The 23,258-nt window shown below is 43.1% G+C and overlaps 1 long non-coding RNA gene across 1 annotated transcript in view; it reads right to left on the reverse strand.

Moving 5' to 3' along the window:
- The window catches only part of LOC149992327 (uncharacterized), a 118,562-nt gene that overhangs the window by 63,724 nt on the left and 31,580 nt on the right, over positions 1–23,258 (reverse strand). The window contains exon 3 of the long non-coding RNA XR_016508307.1: positions 4,913–5,022. This is a non-coding gene — a long non-coding RNA (uncharacterized LOC149992327). The remainder of the gene's footprint in view (positions 1–4,912; positions 5,023–23,258) is intronic.

A 23,258-nucleotide genomic window follows, 5' to 3' on the forward strand; every position in this document is an offset into this window, starting at 1 on the left:
CGAGGAGCTGAGATTTTGCTAAGTCTGCGGAAAAGCCATGGGTTGAAGGTGACGTTACTTGAGAACAGCGAGGACGACATTATTCTGTGAGGTGAGCTGAGACGCACTCTTCCTCTAACCATCCGAGAAGTTCATGGTCGGACTGATGATCTCTTACAGAGCTAGAGGAGGCGGGCAAAAAAAAGCCCCTCCCAGGGAGGCGACCCCATCTTATCATGAAAACAAAGCTTGTCTTAATGAGTAGTATTCCCTCACGTATCGTGGGTATTACGTTCTAGACGCTCCCACTTAGTAGGAACCTTACGTTTATTCTACACTCTTAAACCTACGTCACTTTAACAGCATACGTATACAGGTACCGCAAAACCCCGTGGTATGGCAAAAAATCCGTGATAAATAATTCAATATAATATTCTTAAAAATCCCGCGATACAGTGAGGCCGCAATAAGTGAACCGGGATATAGAGAGGGACTGCTTACTGTAGCGCCCACTCTCCAGGGAGAGGAGATTATAGAAGGTTGGTGGAGGTATGACTTTGGACGGGTCTGGAACAAGTCAGGACCCCCGCCCCCACACAAGGAAGCAGATGAGAGGTCACGATGCTCTTACCTGCCCCGCTGTGGGTGGGGCCATGCAAGAGTCTGACGATACAAGCCTGACCTTAGGTGCGCAGGAAGAACCACTGTAAAGAAAGAAGTCCCAGCACCTGGGGATTGTTTGAAGGGCAGGATCAAGAAAGAAGGTAAAAAAAATGACTGCCTTTCTGAGCCAGAGGGTGTCACAAAAATGATACAGTTATGAGTAGAAGTTAATCTTAGAGGGGAGACTGTGGGTTTGGCTTTGATGTGGCAGGTGAACCAATGGCAAAGATGCTTTAGTGCAATCGCCAGAAGTTGGATGAGAATCCAGGACAGAGGTTAGGGCTGGGTACAGAGTAAGTAACTACAGACTTTGTGGAAAACAGACTGTGTAACTCTCTCACTCACAAATGAGGTCATACTCATATTATTAATGACTGATAAAGGCATAGATCTTTTTTATGACATAAGAATTCCATCCCACAAGTACCGTCAGGTCTTTAGGCAGCACAATGCAGAGTTTCTTCTTCTTTTGGGGCTGTTAAAACCACTGACTTTGGTCTTGGACATTTATAACCTGACTTGTGATGGGTTATCATATGATGGAAATTAGCTTTATACAATAAGGAAAGATTTCTACTACATGAGAAAGCAAAATCCACTAAATCATATCACCGATCTGTATTGTTGGGAAACTAATTCATTCTGGTGTGGGAGAAATTTCTTTCATCAAAATCTGTAACAAGGCATTTGATGAGGCTGAAACCAAATGGAGAAACTCCAATGGATAATTCAATAATTTTACAGTTGTGTGATTTCACAGACTGACAGAACGTTCATGTTGTGAATATTCGTATCTCACAGAACGTTTACCACTGTCTTTTATTTGACTGAAGTGGCCAGAAACCTGGTTTCTAGTCCTGGTTGCTCCCCTCACAGATTTGGTGATGGCAGACATATCCTTTACCTTCCTTGGGTCTTTGTCTTTCACCAATTAAACAGCAGTTGCAATACCCTATGGTCCTAACTTACTGTGCGAGCATAAAGTAAGATAAAACATGCTAAATTATAATGGGGTCTTTTTGAAATGTTAGCCAAATTTAATTTCTGGCACACATTGTATTTGAAAAAACCTTCTTAAAATCATGCAAAAAAAAAAAGGTGTTAATAAAAAATTATATCCTCGGTGACCCATTTGGTAATGTTTTATTTAAGTATAATATATATTTTGTAAGTGAACAAGGACATTCAAAGCTGGTTTTGTCATGTATATGCGCCCACACATGTGCGTTTGAGCTCTCTCTCTCTCTCTCTCACACACACACACGCACACACACACACACTGTGACTACGCACATATTTTTTCTGGTACCAACTGCCACTTGATATCACTAATCAGACAGCTGTGAAATGTGAAGGTAATAGAATGATCATAGCTCATTTTAATTGTCAACAAACAAAAGCTAGAGACGTTCTTCGCAGGGACTTACATTTTCTTCAGGGTGTTCGTAATTCTGTGATATCAGACCTTCCCACGACGGAGCACGGGCTAGCTCTTTAATTCACCTTTGTTGGTCTGGAAGTGAGTAGGGCCTTTGACATTTATCATTCTACCCAGGATCAATATTTAAAAAGCATCATCTTTACTGACTCTTCTAGGTTGAATCGTGTGCCACCCAAATTCACATCTTATCCCTCAGGATGTCAGAGTGGGACCCTATGGGGAGATTAGAGTCTTTACAGAGGTGACCAAGCTAAAGTAAGACCATTAGGACAGCTACTAATCTTTATCTTAAAAAAGAGGAATCTGGAGACTGACATGTACACAGAAAGTCATGTGAAAATGAAGGCAGAGACCAGGGTGAGGCTTCTACAAGGCAAGGAGCACCCCAAAGTGCCAGCAAACCACCAGACGCCAGGGGAGAGGCAAGCAACAGATTCTGCCTCACAGACATCTGAAGGCACCCACCCCACCCTCCCGCCACTTTTGATCTTGAACTTCTAGCCTCCAGAACTGTGAGACAATGCATTTCTGCTGTTTAGCCACTCGATTAGCGGTACTTTGTTATGGCAGCCCCCAGAAACTGATACAAACAAATCCCCTCCTACTATTTACAAATTTGTGGAACAAACGACCAGAAGACTTTGAAGAGCATGTGTTTAAGAAAAGTAATGTGTGGGTATTCAAAGCCATTTACTAAAAAAAAAAAAAAAAAAAAATCTATTACCATCTATTACCAAACAGATATTATTTTTATTCAAAGGCTGGCAGTGAAATTACTTGGAATATTTTGGTTAGAACTGATTTCTTCTTCAACAGAATTCCTGCCAAGTAGCGTGAGCATGGGCTGTTAGCCAGGGTATAGCAATGGCTTCATGATGGAGAACAGAAGCTTACAATGGGATTAAATTAAAGCTACCTCCATCTTTATTTAGCTTTTAAATGTGATAATGCAGTGAAGACATCCAGCTCCGTGCCTGGAGCAGAGTAAATGTTCAGTAAATAAATCTAAAATCGGGAACCTTTGAAGTCTGGATAGAGTCACTCAGTTTGATCTGAAAGGGATTAATGTTTTTAAAAAGCTGCTATATGAATTCTGCTGGGATCAATATTTGCTATTAGCACAGCTCCTGAACACCTCTCACCAGAACGCGGGAGGAAGCTTGTGCACATTCGCACCCAGCCCCGCTGTGGGTAGGGCAGCACACACACGCGTGTGCCCTGCTAAGGTCGGGTCAGATCCGGATGTCAGAGCCTCCCTTGGTTGTGTTTCTGTTGCCTATTCTGCCATCTCTCAATTGCAGCCCCTTACAGAGATCAATGTAAGTGCCCCGTGAGCATCTTTTCCTCCCAGACTGTAACTCCCTGGGGGCAGCTGGGGTCTCTTGTCTTTGTCAGTCCAGGGCTTAGCCGAGTGGCTGCCACAGAGAGGCCCTCACTGCCAATGGCGAACATGTGTCTATGTTGAGAAAACTTCGGCAGGATGAAATTACATCATGCAAAATTTTAGCTGGTTTACTTTTCCGCCGCAAAATTGTTTTAGAATCGAGTCACATTAACATTTTAAATGTTAACACTGCTAGATTCTTTAAATATCGTATCTTATCTGGTTTTGAAAACATGCCTCCCTCTCCCCCAAAAAGAGAGGGCTGATATTATTATTATTCCCATTTGAAAAGTGACAGAACTGATCCAGAAAAATAAAACTAACTTGCAGGGGATTTTAGATATTTATCAGCCCACACATGCTCAGAGTGTGGGCGTCCAATCCCGCAATCCCGTTTGGGCCATTCTGCTTGCTACCGCTGTCACGCGATGTCACTGATCATATGGCTTTCAATAGTATTGATGATGTGGTTGGCTACAGTAGCCACTGAGACCGCTAGTTTTGGTGGAAGAGATAAAAAAGGCTCCTGACAAGGAGAGGCACCGTAGGAGGTAATACCTCCAGAGACACTACGCCGTGGAATCAGATAAGCCGTACATTGGAACAGGTTCCGTACGAATCATCCTTGTGGACAGAAATGGCCCCCTGCCCAGAAACAAACCGGAAATGGTAGAAAAAGGACACGTATCAGCCAGGCACCCACCTCTGTATCCCCTCAGAGTTTGTGGGTTACCCCCTAGGAGTTGCTTATACACCGAGGCCAGCCCAGCAACAAAAATCACTGACCTGAGAGGTAGTACTCTCTATCAAGCTATCTATCTATTTTCTTCTTACTTAAAAGTATTTTATGTATAACACATTATGTATATATATATTCCTCCCCCTCTTCCTTTCCTCTTCCTCCTTCCTCCTTGGAGCAAGCCCGTTTAAAGGCAATCAAAGCAAAATCTTTGATCCTTCCGGACAATTTTTCTGACCGTCTTCTTCTTGCTCACACCATCCTCTGTCCCACCCGAGTCACAGAACTCTTCACGTTTAGTGTCTCTGTTTCTTCTTCCTCCAACTCATCAATGGCAGGGATAGTTTACTTAATAAACACCTGGCACGCAGTGGAGTCTCTTATCATTAAAAAAATAATAAAGTAACAGAACCGTTGTATTGAGTCGGCATGATAGAGCATAGAATTTCTTGAAAATTCACAAAGGTTTCTGTGTTTAAGATGATGATTCTGTCGTGTTTGGTTAGGGAGGTGTGCTGTGTGCGAGTCTGTATTTTTCGGTCACTTCTGCCTCCCTGGTTTGGGGTTCTCGTTGTTGGGCAGGCCTACCCCTGCCTGTGAAGCTCATCAGACACTTGGCATTTCTCTACTCCAGGATCATCCCTATCAGCATTTGTAAACTTGATGGACCAGAGCACCAATTCTGTTATAAATCCCATTAGATTACCTTTCCGTGGGAGGCTGAGGAAACCTCTGTGGCACTGGGCTGTAGCTACCAGAGACGGGATTTCCAGGGATGAATCATCACTGGTCAGCAAATCTTTCCTCTTCCAGCTTCTGGAAAAGGGCAAAAGGTAAGGTACTAAGTGACAACTCAAACTCATTCCAAGAGGACATTCTCTTTAAGAGACATTTCGAAAAACAAGGACACCTTCCCCTGACAAAACACCTTTCAGAAATGTTTTGTCAAATAATAACTTAGCTTGACTATCTGGTCATTTCTAGCCTTTCCATGACCCAGTGTTACTACCTGGAATCAAGGTTGCCTGATGCAATTTTTTCCCCTCCTCCAAATTTCTCTGCTGTGTAGACACAACTCTGGTGAAACCTATTGGACTAGGTACCCTGGAGGAAATTTTCCTGCATGGTGGGGCCCCCACCCATCCTTGCCCACACTTCCTAGTGGAATTTTGGAAAGCACTAGCGACCTTTGCAAGTGTACCACACCTCGGATTCTTATTTTTCCATTCCGTGGGCAATTCTCTCGTTTTGATCCTGTTCTCCATTAAAGGCGACCCAACAACTCCAGGTACTTCCCTTAAATACTTAAGCAGCTGGACGGACATCAGCCCCTACGACAGATCGGGGAAGCAAGATCTCCTTGGGTGTGTTCTCACAAGCCGCTGGGTCTGATTAATCCAAGGAAAAGTACAAATGACTTCCAGCTGAAGCAAAGCACGTCCCCATCCGACTGGCTCCAGTTGGGGAGAACTTCCTGTTGGCTCCCAGAACAGACCTACTGCCTTCGGACCAGGCCTTGGTTAGAGTTCAGGCAGTAGTCATGTGAGGAACTGCCCTTCTTATTCAATCACCGGAGAGGGGATTCAAATAATCAGGCTCTCTAGTGTCATTCCAACACTGGACAGATGCATTTTTGTCATTGTGGAGTATAAATAGAGCTGGAACTGCCTGTAGAGCAGGACATGACAGCTAAGTTTCCTCTGATGGCTTGCCAGTGTTTTGAAAATGTTTCCTTGCTCTTTCATGAAGAAGCATCCTTGATTCGGCTGATATTTTGGTTGAGAAATCACACTGGCCCTCATTTTACAAAGGCACTGCCCCCGTTTAAGAAAGCCAAGTCACCTGCCCAGGGCCTAACTTCTGCTTTTTGGATCTGCGTGTCTCTTCTGAAGCTGAGCCTGGCAATTTTCTCTTTCATAGCGTTGCTTACAAGACATTGGAGAGTCACCGAAGACACATTCTTGTTGAGGGAGTCTCTTGGATCCATTTGGGATTGTTAAGGAGTTCAAGATCAAACCAGCTGAGGTGTTGGGTAGGGACTGATCACAGGAGGCGGTGCTTAGGTATGACTAAAAGTGGGACTCAGTTTGGCTCATGACAATCCTCAGAAGAGTCAGCGTACCATGGGGAAGAGCAGCATCAATGTATGAGAATCAACATACGGGGTCCTGAGATACCCCCCAAATTTTAAAGTTGCTTCAGGCGTAACCTCTTTACCGTTGCTGGATCTCTTTGGTAAAAAGAATATGGTAAAAGGAGCCTCATCTCCGCAACAGACTGCATTTTTTTTATCCACCTTACAGTCCCTACCGATACATTCTTGAGCAGAAAAGTCAGTTCAGGGAGAATATCAGTTCTCTCGATTAGCTGTCAGACCTGCACTGCTTTCGCCTGAGAAGAGTAACTCTATGTTACACAGACCACCTAAGCACGCAGCCTTTGGAAATGAAACCCGTAATGAGTACACACACACACACACACAAACCCCAGAATATCAAAGAATAGATGTAATTAAGAAATCTATTCCAATTCCTTTATTTCACTGGTACATAAACTAAGTCCCAGATAAACGAATGGACTAGCAAATATCTCTGAGGAAATTAGCAGTGAAGGGGATGGGACTATACACCCCCCACCACCACCACATATGTCCCTTTGGCCTAGGGATTATTTTGAGTTGAAAGTAATGGAGGATCAACTAATGTATAAAGAAGCCTTCTGGAAAGTTCCTTTGTCTGACCAAAGGCTGGAACTCCTCAGGAATGAGGACAGTCGTAAATCTTCTCCCCCGAGGAATGAAGCAGCCGTGAAGAAGATGGGAAGTCAGCACTGAGATGAGCCTCCACAAATGAATCTTACTAAAAGGCCTCTTATCTTCCATTAGTTGCCCCGTATATTCACCTTTCGACAGCCCACTGCTTCTAGAGTCTCAAAGTCCGTTTTCCTTTGTCCAGTTACTTCTCCACAATGGACTGCCCTTTATTGCAATGGCCCAGAAGAGTCCAAGTTTAAGTGCTTCTATGCATTTTCACAACCCTTTTGTGAAGTTTCCATGAGCATAAAAATATTGACATCAACAAAGAAACATATACTTTTCTTTCATGGAGCTATCTTTTGCTACTTTAATTCACATGTCCCAGGTACAGAGCCTGAGAGGGTAGAGGAAAAGTTTTTTTCCTCTCTTACAGCGGCAAAATTAAGACTAAGACTCCCTGGTCTATTGATACCCTGTTCGGCAGTCAAAAGAAAATTAAAACAGAACAAAACAAAACAAAGTCATATTCTATTTATGACAGTTTCTTATATATTAAAAACTTGTTTACCATGTGTATAGTTTGTTATATTTCCGTTTCTTATTGAGACCATTTGGAGAAATGAGGAGACGGAAAGAATTTAAAATCAAGATTGGAGTCTACTTAAAATTATTGAGGATACTCTTTTCTTTGAATTCACTGGACCATTTTCTGATCAACTCAGAAAAAAAATTCTGGGGTGCCTGTCACACCTCCACCATCACTGCCAGCTGGTAAGTATTTATGCAAATGAATACGGGATCGCGTGTCAAAGTTCAAGCTTTAGAGTCATGCAGACCTGGGAGAGTCCATTGACTTGTTACATAGAGACTGGTTGTGAGGGCTTTGACAATATTATCTGCCGTGTGTATTGACCCAGTAAATTGCATCCTGCCATATCAATCTGATATTCCTCTCGGTGCTTTGAAAAGTATCTGCAGCACCATTGAAGTGGACGTAGAAAATCCAGAAGAGAGTGAGTAGAGGGAGCCTCGACGCTTGCTTTTCTGCATTCGTCAATGCAACCCAGCCTCTGCCTCAAGCAAAGCTCTGCAGTTTTTCAGAACCGGGGCAAGAAGCTGCTGGAATCCTTTTGGAACGGCCCAGCAGAAGGGAGCTGACTTGAGAAGGCCTGAGCAGCTTATTTATGTGTAGAGTTTAATGCGAAAAGGTGCCATGGAAGGTGAAGACCACATCTAGTGTCAGAGCAGTTAAAATATTAAACATCCCTAATGACTGCTTTTAAGTCATTGCTATTCCTTACAAAAACAAACCCGTGCTAGATTAAGTGTGGGGCACTCACGTGACAAATGATACCAGTCATCTGGATTTCTCATTATGGAGCTTCTGCCAAGTTCAGACTTTGCCAAGGATGATTTAACCATTCAGAGTGTCAAACTGACCTTGCACTTGGGGAGGAGTGTGGGGTGAGGCTTCATGGCCTGAGCATTGTTTTCTTGAGTTCTAAAATACTGAGCAGATGAAACCATAGGTTTGACTCCCTTTCTTCACCCTTGTAGTTAAAATCTATGCCCAGCATAACCACACTATTAACACGCTGTGTACTGAGGTATTTAATGCCTTTTAGCAACGACGAGAATTCTCGCTGCCCGTCCACAATGTGTTAAAACTACATGTGCTGGAGGTCTCTTTATCTTTCACATATTAAACCCAACAAGTACTTTTAAGAAAGAGTTTAGAGGACAGTGGGAGAAAACAGAGATACAGGGTTTAGAACTCCAGAGCTGGCAAAATTAAATATGATGATTGCTTCCTTGGAGGTGTCTGCTTATGTGTGCTCTTTACCGCCCTGCGAAATTCAGGCTGCCGCGAAAGGCTTGTGTGACAAGGACTGAAATACTGTCTGAGCCGCGGGTCTGCAATTCTGAATGCATTAGAAAAAGAAGGCCCTACGTCCTTCTAAACATGAGTAAGCACAAATAATTAGTATTTTAAAGTATTTTATTTGTTTATTTTTAGACAGAGGGAAAAGGAGGGAGAAAGAGAAGGAGAGAAACATCGATGTAGGGGAGAAACATGGACTGACCTCACCAGGAATCGAACCAGTGACTTTCGTTTTGCCACACTGGTCAGGGAACAAGTAATTAGTTTTAAATGCTTCCTGGTCACTTTGCTATTGAACTGGTAGGTATAATTCTTGCAGAGCTAAAAGGAATCGGTCACATCATCGTTCAAGTCATTAGCAGTGCTGCCTAATCATGGTTGTTATGAAGGCATCGTCTTTCATGCTAGATCAACTTGCATGCTGTCATCATGGCTAAAGGGTTCTTGAAGTCTGCTGGAAGTAGTTTGTTCTTTGCTGTAGCTAGATAATGCTTTTGAGGGGAGAAGAGAGGTTTTGCTGAGTTCCACAAGACACACAGCGAAGTCATCCTTCTCAAAGCGTGGAGGACAGCGTAAAGGACATCTATTCTTGAGGAAGGAGTTGGTGGGCAGTGGGAAGGGCAATTCATGAGAATTTCTCACTTATTTAAACTGTCTTACAACTCCATCCAGACCTGGCATTTGCTGGTAAGAAATAACCTGCTTTGGAGGTCCCACTTGTGGATCCCACACTTTCTGACTTCCCCTAAAGCCACTGAAGTCCCAGGGAGACATTGGGACAATGCTATTAGTAATAAGTGAGCTCTTTTGCAGGAGCACCTACTACCTGTCTGGTATTGTTTTGTGTGATATCAAATTTAATTTGTTATTCATGCCCATCTTACTAGGGAGGTTTTAACCCTCTTTACCAATTCAGTCGGAAAGAGAATGTAAGGACGCTGCTTACGATTGCACAGCTAGTCTTCGGTGGAATAAGGTTCCAGTTAGCCCGGCCTCACTACGAGCCCAGCTTCCTACGACACGCTGTCCACGCCTGTCCCAATCATCACCCTGGCGGGCAGAGGTGATGGTTAGTTACGACTTTTCTTCACTCGGCCTCATTTCTTTACTTACGTGGTTATGAATGTAGAAGACACTGTAGAATCTTTCATTCGAGATTTGTTCAGGGGGGGCTGGTTTTTAAATAAAAGCTAACTTGGAAGAATGGCTTATGTGCAGTCTTGCTCAGAAGCTGCCCTGGGAGCCCATGGTTCTAGGAATCAGCAAGACACTTGACATTTGTTCATCTGTAAGCTCCTTGCTAGGAAAGACATTTGAGAACCCAATTAAAAGTAGTCGGTACTTGGTCACAACCAGATGATACATTTATTGGACAAATTAATTGCCTCCAGGTTCTAAATGTGATTTTCAAGTGGGCTTGAGGGCAAAGGTTAAAAAATAATCAGCTGTGCCATTTTTGAACACTCAGGAAGATTTGCTATCTGAGCAGGACTCTAGAAACTCCGGCTACGCACAGCCTCTGCACGGTTCAGTTTTGGCCGGTTGCTCTGTGTTCTCAGTCTACGTGCCCCGACGCTGCTTTGTTTATTTTGGTGCTGAAAAAGTTTGCAACTCATTGTTTATACTGCGAAGAGTCACTTCTTTGAATTGCCTTTCTCTGGTTGAAGGGCAAAACTACGCTGGGGGCAAAGCTGTAAAACAGCTAACGTTCATCCTTGGCACCTTGTCTTCTGCCTCACCCCGGCCCCCATTCTTGGCCTTTTAATTTGTTTCTATTGCCAGTACCCAGTGGGATTATACAACCGCAACTCCTCTCCAGGATAAAATGCTCAATCGGCTCATTCATACTGAAGCGTTCCTAAATTAATAATATATTTTCCTAGGGAGAGGATCAATGATTTCAAAGGTATAAAGGACTCGTTGTAGTGGACAAGTGTGTGTGTGTGTGTGTGTGTGTGTGTGTGTGTGTGTGTTATGTACAATACATGTCATTCACACAATCACTTCCTTAGGGGGAACCACACTTCACCCAGGGAGGGTGTGTGAATCAGGATGGCCGAGTCTCCCAATTACAGTGAATTGTAAAATCACCGATTTTCATCCTAGGTTGATTCAAGTTTTTTGGTACTTGGAATTAAAAGGCTCCTGACTGACATATTAATGGCATGATTGAAAACACAGCTGAGTGAAATATTTTTGGGTGGACCATATTTCTGTTGCTCCTCTTCTATGCTGGCAACGCTGCTTTGCTATAACTTTTGAAAAATAATGCCATGTTGATATTGTAAGCTGCAGTTATTTGCCGGTAGGCAGCTGTGCTGTTTCTCACCATTTCTTTTTGGTGTCTTTGTTGTGATTCAATTCAATTCAGTTTAATTAATCTGGACTAGGTGCTTGATGAGGGACTTTTCTAGAAGGTAGGCAGTAAACCATTTAGATATCACTTTGTAATGAAGCAACTCTTCCACCCACATGGGTTTGGAAAGTATAAGCTATCGTTTCAGGTTTTGTGTGACCATCTGCACCTTTTAAGTCCATCTGTTGAGAACTGATGAAAATCAGTGACTTGCCTCTGTTTGGACCTTTGATGCAACGCTGAGGTCTTTGGTGAGTAGAAGATGGGACTGGTGATTATAAGCTGATACTTGACAAATTCGCTGAAAGGAAGAAGACCATTTACATTTATATTTCTAGTCCTGGGTGGCCATAAGAGTTTTTCAACAACATTGCCAACACTCCAATTAATGAAAGGCTATACAAACATGAGATGAAAGTATGAATCCTCCGGTTCTGGTTTTGAATGTCTATTTATTTGAAGTGATTATGATTGTGTATTTATTTATATGTGTGTATGTAAACTCACACAATTCTTCATAGAAGAATCTATAAATAGCTCTCCTAACCATCCTAGTTAAATATCACGTGGATTCCAGTGGAAGAAAAGATCAAACTGGTGGGGCTGTTACAACTCTTATTATCGTTTCCTTTTTCATTGTTTAATATGACGTTGTTTTTGTCTCCTAGACTGGTGACACTGAGTGAGACTCAGCCTTTGCCCCGAGGACCTTCTGCTCTCTGAGTCACTGGCTTTTGTTTTCCAGCTGGGAGCTGGGGTCCTCTCTGCACCTCCAGGCTTGTTCCCGGCTGAGAAGTCCTGTGAGGGCAGCTGCAGTTATGAGGGCAGGCCTGCCCTGTTGTCGCCTCTGCTCTATAGGCACCAGGTCACGTCTGATCATATCAGCTGAGGACACTCCCCTTCTTAGATTGGACCAAACTATACAAATCAGCTGGATGGGCAATACAGGCAGTCGCCTGGCGCTCTTCTCTATGGTCAGCGAATAAGCAGTTTGAATGACTGTTGTTTGTTTGTTTGTAATGACTTTGAGCCCTGGCTGGTGTGGCTCAGTGGATTGAGTGCCGGCCTGTGAACCAAAGGGTCACCGGTTCAATTCCCAGTCAGGGCACAGGCCCTGAAAGCCCTACTGTCACCTAGTCATGCTGTGTCCAGCTTCCAAGGGAGGAAACATAGACCTCCATCTCTCCGTATCCACGTTCTGCTGTAAGGAGCTGTTGCTCTGGCCATTTTGAAAATAAAATCTGCCAAAGTAAGTCCTTGTGAGCATTTTGTCTGATTAAATGCTCTCCTTGAGTGAGACACTAGTAGAAAAACCTTGAACAAGGGATACTTGTGTCTCTTGGCTGAAATGCGGAGCTAATTTGCACTTGAAAGAAGGGATCGCATTCGGTACGGACACTGGTATCGTCAGGTGTGTCTACCAGTGACTCCAGGACCCCATCTTCCACCCTCAGTTCATGGCTACGAGTTTATAAAAATAAAACAACATGTCAAGGTTGGCCTTATTACTAACACGTGAAAAGTCATCCTCCAAACACCACACAGGGGTTTCCTAGTTTGTTTTCTTCCCTGGCCTTCATTTGAATCACAGCCCTACCTGGGGCACTTCACAGCAGGTTCTCTCCGGTTGGGTTTAATTGCTGAGAGGTGTCTTTTGCTAATGAGATGGAGCAATCTAAACTGTGACCTGCATTCCTGAGACTTGGGCTCATGTATTTTAAAACATAGCTAAGGGTTAAATAGACGTTTGAAACAATAGCCTTTTTATGATTGTTTTTGTTATTGCTATTATTTTAAACATGAAGCTTCATGTTCCAAAAATATTTATGTCCTTTCATAAGAAAGGGCAGTCCTCCTTAAAATTGTCCAACGTGAGCCAGGATCGACATTACTGAATATCATCCTCTTACCTTAATGAGAATTAACAGTTTCTCCTCATTGCCTGGTGCTATTGCTTTTTTCCCAGAGGAAATGTGAGTCCCTCTGCTTTGGCCTTCTTTGCCTTGTTTTCTGTTCTTTCACGATAGAACATCCTCAGTGAGACATCAGCTATAACTGCATGTGTCAATAGCAGGCAACCGACCCAGTCTTACAAGGATCTCTGGACTGACCAGATGGTTCCTCTAAACACTTCTCAACTATCTACGATTGCCACCAACTGAAACTCCTATTTGCACCTCGTCCAGCAGGGTCCCACTATGGAAGGGACCATTCATGTTTGATCAAGGGGACTGCCCATATAATACAAATGGTTGTCTACCCGAGGGAAGCCAAAGGGACTTCGCATAAAGTCCATGGCATTGACCTTTGCCTGTTGCCATTGTCACTTGTGTGGTATTAATATCCTGAATCTAGATGGAATCCCTGGAGCTGCCATTTGGAATGAGAGCTGCTTTGGTTTGATGTCAAGAATAGGGAACTTGGAAAACACAATTTTCTAAGAAATAACACTCTTCTAATGTTTAGCATTTCCAATCATCAGGTTAGACTAGATTACAACCAGCTTAACTATTTAACCAGTAACCCCTTTAAGGATTTCTCCATGTGTCTAGATTCTATCAGGGTGACAACGAGCAAGCAGTAAAATGACTAGAAGTTTTGGTTAATTCATTAAAAATTTGTGATAGGATACCTTCATTTCTGGGTATGCAAAAGTACCAAAGCTCTTGAAAATTTCACTTCGATTCCCATTTTCTGACTCCATGCATACATTTTGAGGCTTTTATTAGTGCCCTCTAAGAGGATTAAAGAAAAGGTTGTAAATGAACCTCACCCTGGACTTTACACCTTAGGTAAAAATCAATTCAAAATGGGTCATGGGGATTTCAGTGTAAAATGTAAAATGATACAACTTTTATTTTTTAAAAAAGGAGAAAATCCTTGGGAGCTAGGACTATGTAAAGAGTTTTTAGACTTGCCCCTAAAAGCACAATAAAAAGAAAAATTAATGGAGTTGGCCTCATCAAAATTAACTTTTGTTCTGCAAAAAAAAAAAAAAAAAAAGAGGAAGAGAAAAAGATCAAGCCACATTTTTGGGGAAAAAAAGCTTTGCAAACCACATATCCAACAAAGGCCTCATATCTGGAATATGTATTTAAAAAACCCTCAAAACTCAACAGTCATAACACAAACAATCCAATCAGAGAATGAGCAAAGACATGAACAAGCTTTTCACAGAAAAAGACACGCAGATGGTAAATCAGCACATGAATAAACGCTCACCATCATCAGCTCTGAGGGAAATACAAATAAAAACCACGCGCTATCACTCCATGCCTAACGGGGTTAAAACCAGACTGAGTGCCAACACCATGTGCAGGGGAGAAAGCAGAGAAATGAGGTCCCTCAGACACTGGGAACCAAAGGGGTACAGCCGCTCTGGCAAATAGCCTGCCAGTTCCTTTAAAAACTCAACATGCACTTACTGTCTAATTCAACGATTGTAGCCTTGGGCATTGATCCCAGAGAAATGAAGACTAATATTCACACGAAAACCTGTAGATGACTGTTCACAGGAGCTTTACTGGTAATAGCCCCGAGCTGGAAACAACCCAAATGGCCTTCAACAGGTGAGGGCCTCGGTAAGCGAAGGCACCTCCGTGCCAGAAACGCTGCGGAGCAGTGAAACCTGCCCCACAGGCAGAAGCTGGGATCCATCTTAAGGAGACGGTGCTGAGGTTGAAAAACCAATCTCAAAATGCAACACAGGATGATCCCATTCACACAACCTTCCTAAAATAACAACAACTGGAGAGAGAGAGGAGCGTAACGGCAGACAGAGGTTAAGGAAGGGACAGGGGTGTGGAGGGGAGTCTTTGCTCTCAACAGAAATAAACACCTCCTTAACAACACAGGGTTGGCCCTTCCAGTGCACCCAGCACAAGACGTTCTAATTTCTTTATTCTTGAAGTAGTTACGTATTCCCAGAAAGTGGCAGGAAAGCGGGTTAATACAAGAGGTCTTTGGAGATAGAACAGTTCTTTATTTTAACTTGTGATGGTGGTTGCATAAATCTATACATGTGATAAGACTGGATGGAACAGGTAAATGTGCTTACATACCCGTGCGTGCACACACACACACACGAGTGTATGAATGCCCATAAACCGTGTGAACTTCGGATGAGCTCCCTAGATGGTGTCATCCCGGTCTTCCTGGCGGTGCTATTGCACTATAGTTTTGCAGGATGGCGCCCTGAGGAAAGCTGGGTGAAGGGTACATGCCAACCCCCGGATCACTGTCCTGCAACTTTCTGTGAACTAACGACTCATCTGAAGAGACAAAGCATGAATATATGAAAAACTGAATAGTTCAAAGTGTCCGTCCATCTAAATAAAATAAGGATTAATACAAAGCATCAAAGATGAATTTATATTACTACCGTAGAGGACAAATTATGCAAGTTTAGAAGAGGGGAAGGTTGCTTTGGGGAGGTTTGGGGGAGGAGTCTGCAGAGTAGATAGGGTTTGAACGGTTGGAGAAAACGAGTTCATTGTTTCCATGAAACAACCGAAAGGCTTTTTTTTTTGTTTTATTTTGTTTGTTTGCTAATAGTTGCTAAACCTGACAGGCTTAGAGAGTGCGAGTTTGGCCCTCGGGGCTCTTACACGAAGCCTGAAGCCTCATTCAGCTGCACCAGCCTGACCTCAGAGTCAGCGGCCAGATGCCTGAATGTTCGCGCATCCACTGCCGGACCTCTACAGATGGACGTGCTTTTTCAGAAAAAAAAGCAAATGGAGCAGTGCATTCACCGTGCGCTGCAGAGTGTGAGAACCCGGCTGACATTCTCACTTACTCGTCACCCGCTTCCCTGAATATGTCCCCCTTCATCGGCTCCCACGTCCCTTAAGAGCTTGTGAGAAGCTGAAGGGCAGAGCGCTGAGTAGCCGAACGCCTTCCATTTTTTCTCGCATGAGGGTGCAGGGAAAGTCAAGGCCCTGTGACAGGCGGAGTGCCAAGGCAGGCGGGACAGGAGCGCTCCTCTGTGGGGAAGGGCACCGCCACCGCGGCCGACACGAGGGCGCAGCTCTCTGTCTGTCCAGGGACTGCTGTGTTTGGGAAAAGAAGCTGCTGCAAACGGAGCCTTCTGGAAGGGAGTCCCCATGCCCAGGCGGCCTGAAATCTGAGCGCATGTGCAGAGGAGGGGGGCCAGGTGCTTCCACACATTCCCTGGGAATCCTAAGCAGGCAAACTCAGAATTAATCCTGTGGGCCCACGTGGCTGAAGCATACGTGTGGGAAGGAACAGAGTGTCTTTTCAGGCAACGGAAAGGAAATGATAGACAACTGTTTTCTCCTATACTGATGGAGAAGCTGAGGAAAGAACAATGCAATAATTTAAAAATGCAACCAACGATATGTCCTCATTTAACCGTGAATTAATGTCAGCAATGCCGTAGGTGTCAGCAACACTTAGAGCAGAGGGGGGGTCAAGTTCAATTTCCAGGCCCCGGGACTGTCTGTGGAGCCCTGTAACCTGAAGACTCAACTGCCTTCTGAGTCGGCTGTTTTTCCACTTGTGATTTTTTTTTCATGGATTTTGGGGGGTTTGGTATGGGGTTGAGATAAAAATAAAATTCGCAAGTGTTTGTGGTGTATACACTGTAATTACTTTGAAATAATTGAATCAATCTAGCCAGAGGTGATGTGCTCTAAAATTTAAAACTTCTCAGAATTGAATATGTTACTATTCCAATGACCAAAATAAAGACATAAAATTAGTTCAATGAGTTTATATTGAGGGCTGAGTGTTTAATAAAAGTCATTATGCTCTGAGCCACGGGGAATATGAATGAAGACAGCATACACATCCCTTGAGAAGTGCCCATCTTACCTGTGTTCAAAAATGCCTAAAAGAAGCAACAGAAACCCCACATTTCTGTAAAACTTTAGTGGCTGCGTTTATACACACATATTGGTTTCAACAATCCTACCGAGGTCCAATGCAGTTAAGTAAGGTTTTCTGTAAGAGAGCCCGCGTCACAGGGCAGTCGGAGGAGAAAGGAAAATCATGGAACCCCACTTGGTCTCAGGTCGTGCGTCTTTCCCCCTTCTAGGAATATGACCCGAACACCCAGATTTCCTTGCAGCACCGGAACGGTGTCTGCCGCTTGCTGTGCTCAGCGATAAGAGCTGGTGTGCGTTTGGGGGTCTTAGTCAGCTCTGCTGTTGGACCTGAGCAAGGGGAACCCCTGTCCTAAGCCGCTGAATTGAGGCCACCTCTGTCACTTGGGATCCAGGGTTCAGTGCTGGTCCGGCATGATCCATGACCAGGGCTGGCTACGTAATTTGTGGGGCCAAGTGCGAAATAAAAATATCCACTTTACAAAAAAAAAACAAAACAGGGAGACGTGCTGTGGAAGGTACATATACAGATATTGTTTTTCTTCTTCCGCCAGTCTCTCTTTCACTCTCTCTCCTCCTCTCTCGTAATGGTGTTTATGGTGCTTTTATTTGCTCTTTTATGTCGTCCCAAGTAAAGAAATTCAAGGTTTTAAATGATTGGCGTGCATCTCACGTTCAGCCTTATATCCTGCCATGCCAGTGGTAAATGTAAACACTGCCGCATTCAGCTCGTGTGCAGAATCCCTGAAATGACACAATCTGAATGTCGTTGCTCAATCCCTGGAGCTGGCCAGGAGAGGCAAAACACCAGCCAGCCTCGGTGGGGTGAGGGGAAGGAAGAGAGGATTCCCCACCCCAGGTGTGGAGCCAGCCAGAGGAACGCGAGGGAAGGCAATCCTGGAGGGAAGGGGCATCTTCCTGCCCGATAGCCGGGATGCAAGGGAATCTTGCCTAAAGAAGGATTGTTTCCCAGTAGAGCCGAGCGTCCCCCTTCCTGTCGCAAAGTATGATTCTGGAGATACTTAAGAATTAGTGTGGTATCTGCAGTAGCGGGACACAGTAGCTTAGACACGTGTTCATGCTGTTAAACATTCCTTTTGCTTTTAAGTTTGTAAGATGTAGGTGCGGATATAATGCGCATCAAATGTAGTTCTGATTCTTTACCCAGGCAGCCAGACGAACACCGAGTGCCAGAATTGAGTAGTCTTTTATGTTAAAAACCTTAGTGATTAAATTAAACTTCCAAACCTTTTCAGATTAAAATACTTTGATTTATATTTTAGATAAAGAAATTATCATTTGTATTTTGTCTTTTAATTTTAATGGATAGATTTTAATATTTGAAGGGGGTGACTTTTAAAACATGTACACAAAACAACTAACTTTCCTCTTATTACATTTGTTTTAATTTACATTTTATTGTACTTGGTGTATATTTAATATTTTACTTTGTGCTAGAACGATGCTAAATGAAAGCAAAAACTTCGTGAAAATCTTGTTTGTAACAATATAATTAGGGATTTTACTGAAACAAAGGAACGAATAATACACTTTCATGGGATAAAAATATACTTTATGAATTGTGGAGGTCTTCGCTTTATTACTCATCCAGACATCACCAGCCCATAAACAGTATATTTTTATGTGCATAATAATAACTAACTTCAGTTGGCTTTGATGTTTTGCAAACTTCCAGTCATATAAAACCAAAGCTTTACTCACATTTATTTTTTTAACCTTTGTCAATATGAAGGTATAATTTTCAACTTTCAGAGGATAGAATTTTTTTCCTTAACTCTTTGTTAACTCAATGTATAACTTGTAAGTATCAGACATATGGTTTACAGGCCTCTGCAGTTGTCTTTCCTGGGGTCTCAGATACCAGGTGGAGTCCTGTTGTATTTTTTTTAATTAAAATTTTGTCGCTTGAGCTATAAAACTCTCACACAGAGAGGACAGTTGGCTTTTGTGAATGGGACTAATTGAGGGACCACAGTTTTAAATGTCTCCTTTCTCAGGCTCACGAGGGTATGGACTCTTTGAACCTGGGACAGTTGATAAAATTACTGGCATTGTCTGGGTTAATTTTTCTCTTGGACCAAACACACAGAGCGGCCGGTACTGGAACGCTAAGCTGGGGGCCGGTGGCTGGTGAGAGGCCGGCCTGAGGCAGGTATAGACTCTCAAAGGAGGGCACGCGGTGTCAAGCCAGTAATGCCCACTGGTTCCCGGCGTGAGTGAACGGTGCTGGAGACAAACATGAGTAAATGAGATGAAATGGAAGTGGTAACTGCTTTCATTCTTCAACTGAATGAAATGTGATTTACTGTCTAATGAGACCAGATAAATAGGAGTGCAAAGTTCAGACTCACCATCACATGAGGAAATAAGTCACCATGAGTGAGGGTTACCAGAAACAACGAACAATAGGTTTAGACCCAAAATGGTTCAGATATTGAAGTTTTAGATGCAGGATATAAAACGATTTTGTATAAATTGCCAGAATAAGTATGAAGTAAAAGATTGTGATAAAGTTATCAGACAAATCTGAACGGATGAGTTAAAAAATGGATTAGGCTAGCATAAGAGAAAAGTAAGTAAACTGGAGAAGAAATATAGAAAAAATCCAGAGGGACATAGAAATGAAAACATAGAAAAGTTTAGAGATATGCAGAACAGCATGAGACAATCGAACATAAATCCAACCAGTGTAAATCTCCCAGAAGGAGAGAACAGAAGACAATTTTAGACACACTGACATCATTTTTCTGCCCTGATAAAAGTATTAATTTTCAGATAAAAGAATCCCAATTTACAGCAAATGACAAATATAAAGAAGACATTTATAAGAAGCACGTTGTGGTAAAATTGTGGAGTGATGGAGATGAAAAGATCTTCACTCAGCAAAAGAGAAATGTCAGCTTGTGCACCAAGAGAAGATAGCAGACTTATAGGAGGTCTCTGAGAGCAACTACAGAATTAAGAATATCATGAAAGAATATCTCCGAAAGTGTTGGCACGAAACACTTTCCAACCCAGAATTTTGTACCCAGCAATACTGTTTTCCCACGATGAGAGTTGGCTTATATTGTATTTGTTATTACCAGATGGCCCTTTTGATTTATGCTTTAAATACATCACCTTCATAAGCTTATGTTTTATATCTTCAATAAACCAGACACATGTACTATTCTCATTGATGTAAAGGTCAAACACATAGACGTTCCATGCTTAGAATTTTAATTCCACTCATCCTAACATTACTCTGGTGCCCTAATATATATTCTCGTATTAAGTAACAGTGTTTTCTCAACATAGTTAGCAGTCTTCAAATAGTATATAGTGCTTTGTCATTAGAAAGCACTTAGGCCTACAGTATCTCATTTGATCCTAACATTTGACATATTGGGTTGGGTAAAAAAGTCAGTATTTTTGCATTCTGCCCAGAAGAAAGCAAGTTCCTAAGATGTTAAATGACTTGTTCAAGTCTTGCAACTAGAATTAGGCTGAGCTAGGACCCTTCCATCCAGCATTTAGCACATGTGTATTAAATATGATGACATGGCAGGCAGGCTTCAAGACAGTGGAGGTAGAGTGGAATGATCCTCACCCCTGGTTTCTGTAGTTCATGTGATATTCTACATTTCCCTGAGTTCTGCTCTTTCTCAGCTGCCAGGTTCACTGCCAAACTTGTCTCTTAAATTTTTTCACTACGTTCTTGAGCAATTTTTAAAAAGCAACCTTTAAAAATATTAATCACACGGCTTTCTCCATAGTTGGTTACAGACTGATTTACATGCACAGTCATGACTGGGTGACTGTGAGCCAGGGTTTCCTCACATCTGTGGCCCTGGCCCCCAGCACACAGTGGGAAGTCAATACCTATTTGTTCGATGACTAATGAACAGAACATGTGAAACTTATTAGACAATTTGGGCCATGCGTCTCATTCGGTGAAATCATATCAAATGCATCCCAACTGAGTGTCTGCTACCTGATTAGGCGCTTCCTGGTGGAGAAGCGGCAGCTCTGAGGACTTGTGGCCGGCGGGGTAAGTCCTTAAGCTGTCCTGTCGGCCTATCAACACCATATTTCCTCCCTGACTTTCTGGTCGCCCAGCTTCGCTCAGTCATGGCTGATTTCCGGCTCAGATCCTCCAGCTTGACTCATGGTGTGACCTACTTTCCAGGCTCCGCTCCTCCCTCCTGGTTCTCAGACTCTGACGGGCATTCTCCGTGCTGGCACCGAGCTTTTGTGGACAGAACCACCCCATCTTGGCAGGGTCTTGGGGAATCTCACCCTCCAGCACCTCCATGCACAGCCCTTCCTTTGCTCACAAAAAAATTACCCGCTGCCCGTCCTGATGGGTCTTGTCCTGGATCAGAATGATGATGTGTTCTCTACAACTGCCAGACTTGCCTTTGTTCTTAGAACTTCTTTGGATATTTGAACTCCTTGCTTTTGTATCTCTCTTTTGCTGATCCCCTCCTCCCTTTTCTTACCTTTAGTTTCATTAAAAACCTTGCCTGTCTCAAACATACGTCCAGCCAGTCTGAGGACTGGCTCTTTGCTCCTTGAAAAGCAAACCTCACCTCTAACCCAGTTCTCTGTGGTAAGAGCTATACCCAAGGCTGCACACAAAACTACGATCATCAGGCATCGTCTGCCAGTCCCTCCCTGCACTCCTGAATGCCAAAATGGGCAAGTATGAACCATGTATACTTTCAAAGAACGTCCTTCCATTCTGACAGCAGGCACTTTCTGGAGATTACTCCTATTCGCATTTCCATTTCCTTGTTCTGCTAGCTCTCCAATGCCCCTCCCCCTTTTTTCTCTTTCAAAAGGTAACATTCCCAGTACACTGGTGTATAGTCAGGGAAACTTGTGTGCATCCAGCATCAGAATCAAAGTCAGTGGCATTTCTACTGAGGAAAATCTGTTCTTAATGATACATTCGGATTATGGAGCGTTTGTTTGTTCCAGACTTCCCTTTCTGAATCCCAGCAAGCCCCAGGACATCTCCAAGTGCCATCAACTCCTACAGTTAATTTTTCATCTTAAACATAATGAAAATATAATATTAGTGAAATAAAGCATAATTAGGTGAGTTGCTCTAGAGAAAAATAAATCCCACAGAACCACATAAAAAAAAAAAAAAGAAAGAAATGTGGATCCGCTGTTATAATTACTGTTATTATCACAAGTAGCACGACCACTCCTATTATTATTTAGCTGCATGACACTTTCAGGCAGATTCCACCCTTCATTTTTCTGTATCATCTGGCCGAGCCGAGTATCATTCTGAAACTTTTGAGTCAATTCAGAAGTCATCATTTTCTCCTAATGCTGACCAATCATCTGGAATAAGGCCACTTCATAGCGTTACAAGGTTGGAAGAGATCTTCAAGTTTACCTCATGCAACTGACCACCACCGATTGCCCTGGTCTTCTTTCCTGCATTCCTGTCAAGAGGGTGGTCTGGCCTCGGACAGAACGTTTTGAGGATGATCTGTTCTCTGAAACACCGGGAGGCTCTCTTTTTGATCATCTTTCACCTCATTCCTGGAGCAATTGTCCTTGAACTGTGGCTGGGTAGCTGATCACACCCCAGGGGGCTGAAGGTGAGACTTGGCACACAGGTCAGCCAAGTCCAGTTGCATAAAACTGATGCCACTCATATCAATAGGGCCCTTTTCTGAATTCGAATCTTACCTGCAGGAGCCAGTGAGAACACCAATTGCTCTGCTGTTATAAGCGAACAGTCTTGCATACTTTAGAAGCGATGAGCCTCAACAAAAGGAATTTTCTTCCAGTGGTCTGCGTTAGGGCCAGTGGGAGCAGCAGTGCATACCACGTGCAGGAGGAATTGACTGGGTCGCAGAACAAGATCCCTCGTGGCTCACGGCTTATTGTGTTAGCCTGAGTCCTCTATTGTCCTAGAACTAACCCTTAGCTAATGTTAACCACTAGGCAAGGCGTAATTTCTTTTCTTGTATAATTTCTTAAGCAACAGCTCATACTTAATAACTGCCATTACAAAGAACTTGGCTCTCTTGTACTAATTACTAAAAGGAATAAATAACATTCTCATATTTTCTTTTAAACTCATGTCATTAACCCGTTAAAAACTTAACCTCACCTGCCATTGGAGGCAGTCACTGGGAGAATAATAGCTTGCATTTACAAAATATATTTTAATGTGAAGCAAATCCTTCT

This window comes from Furipterus horrens, unplaced genomic scaffold (genome assembly GCF_987537825.1).
Source record: "Furipterus horrens unplaced genomic scaffold, mFurHor1.1.pri manual_scaffold_15, whole genome shotgun sequence".
Classification (NCBI taxonomy): domain Eukaryota; kingdom Metazoa; phylum Chordata; class Mammalia; order Chiroptera; family Furipteridae; genus Furipterus; species Furipterus horrens.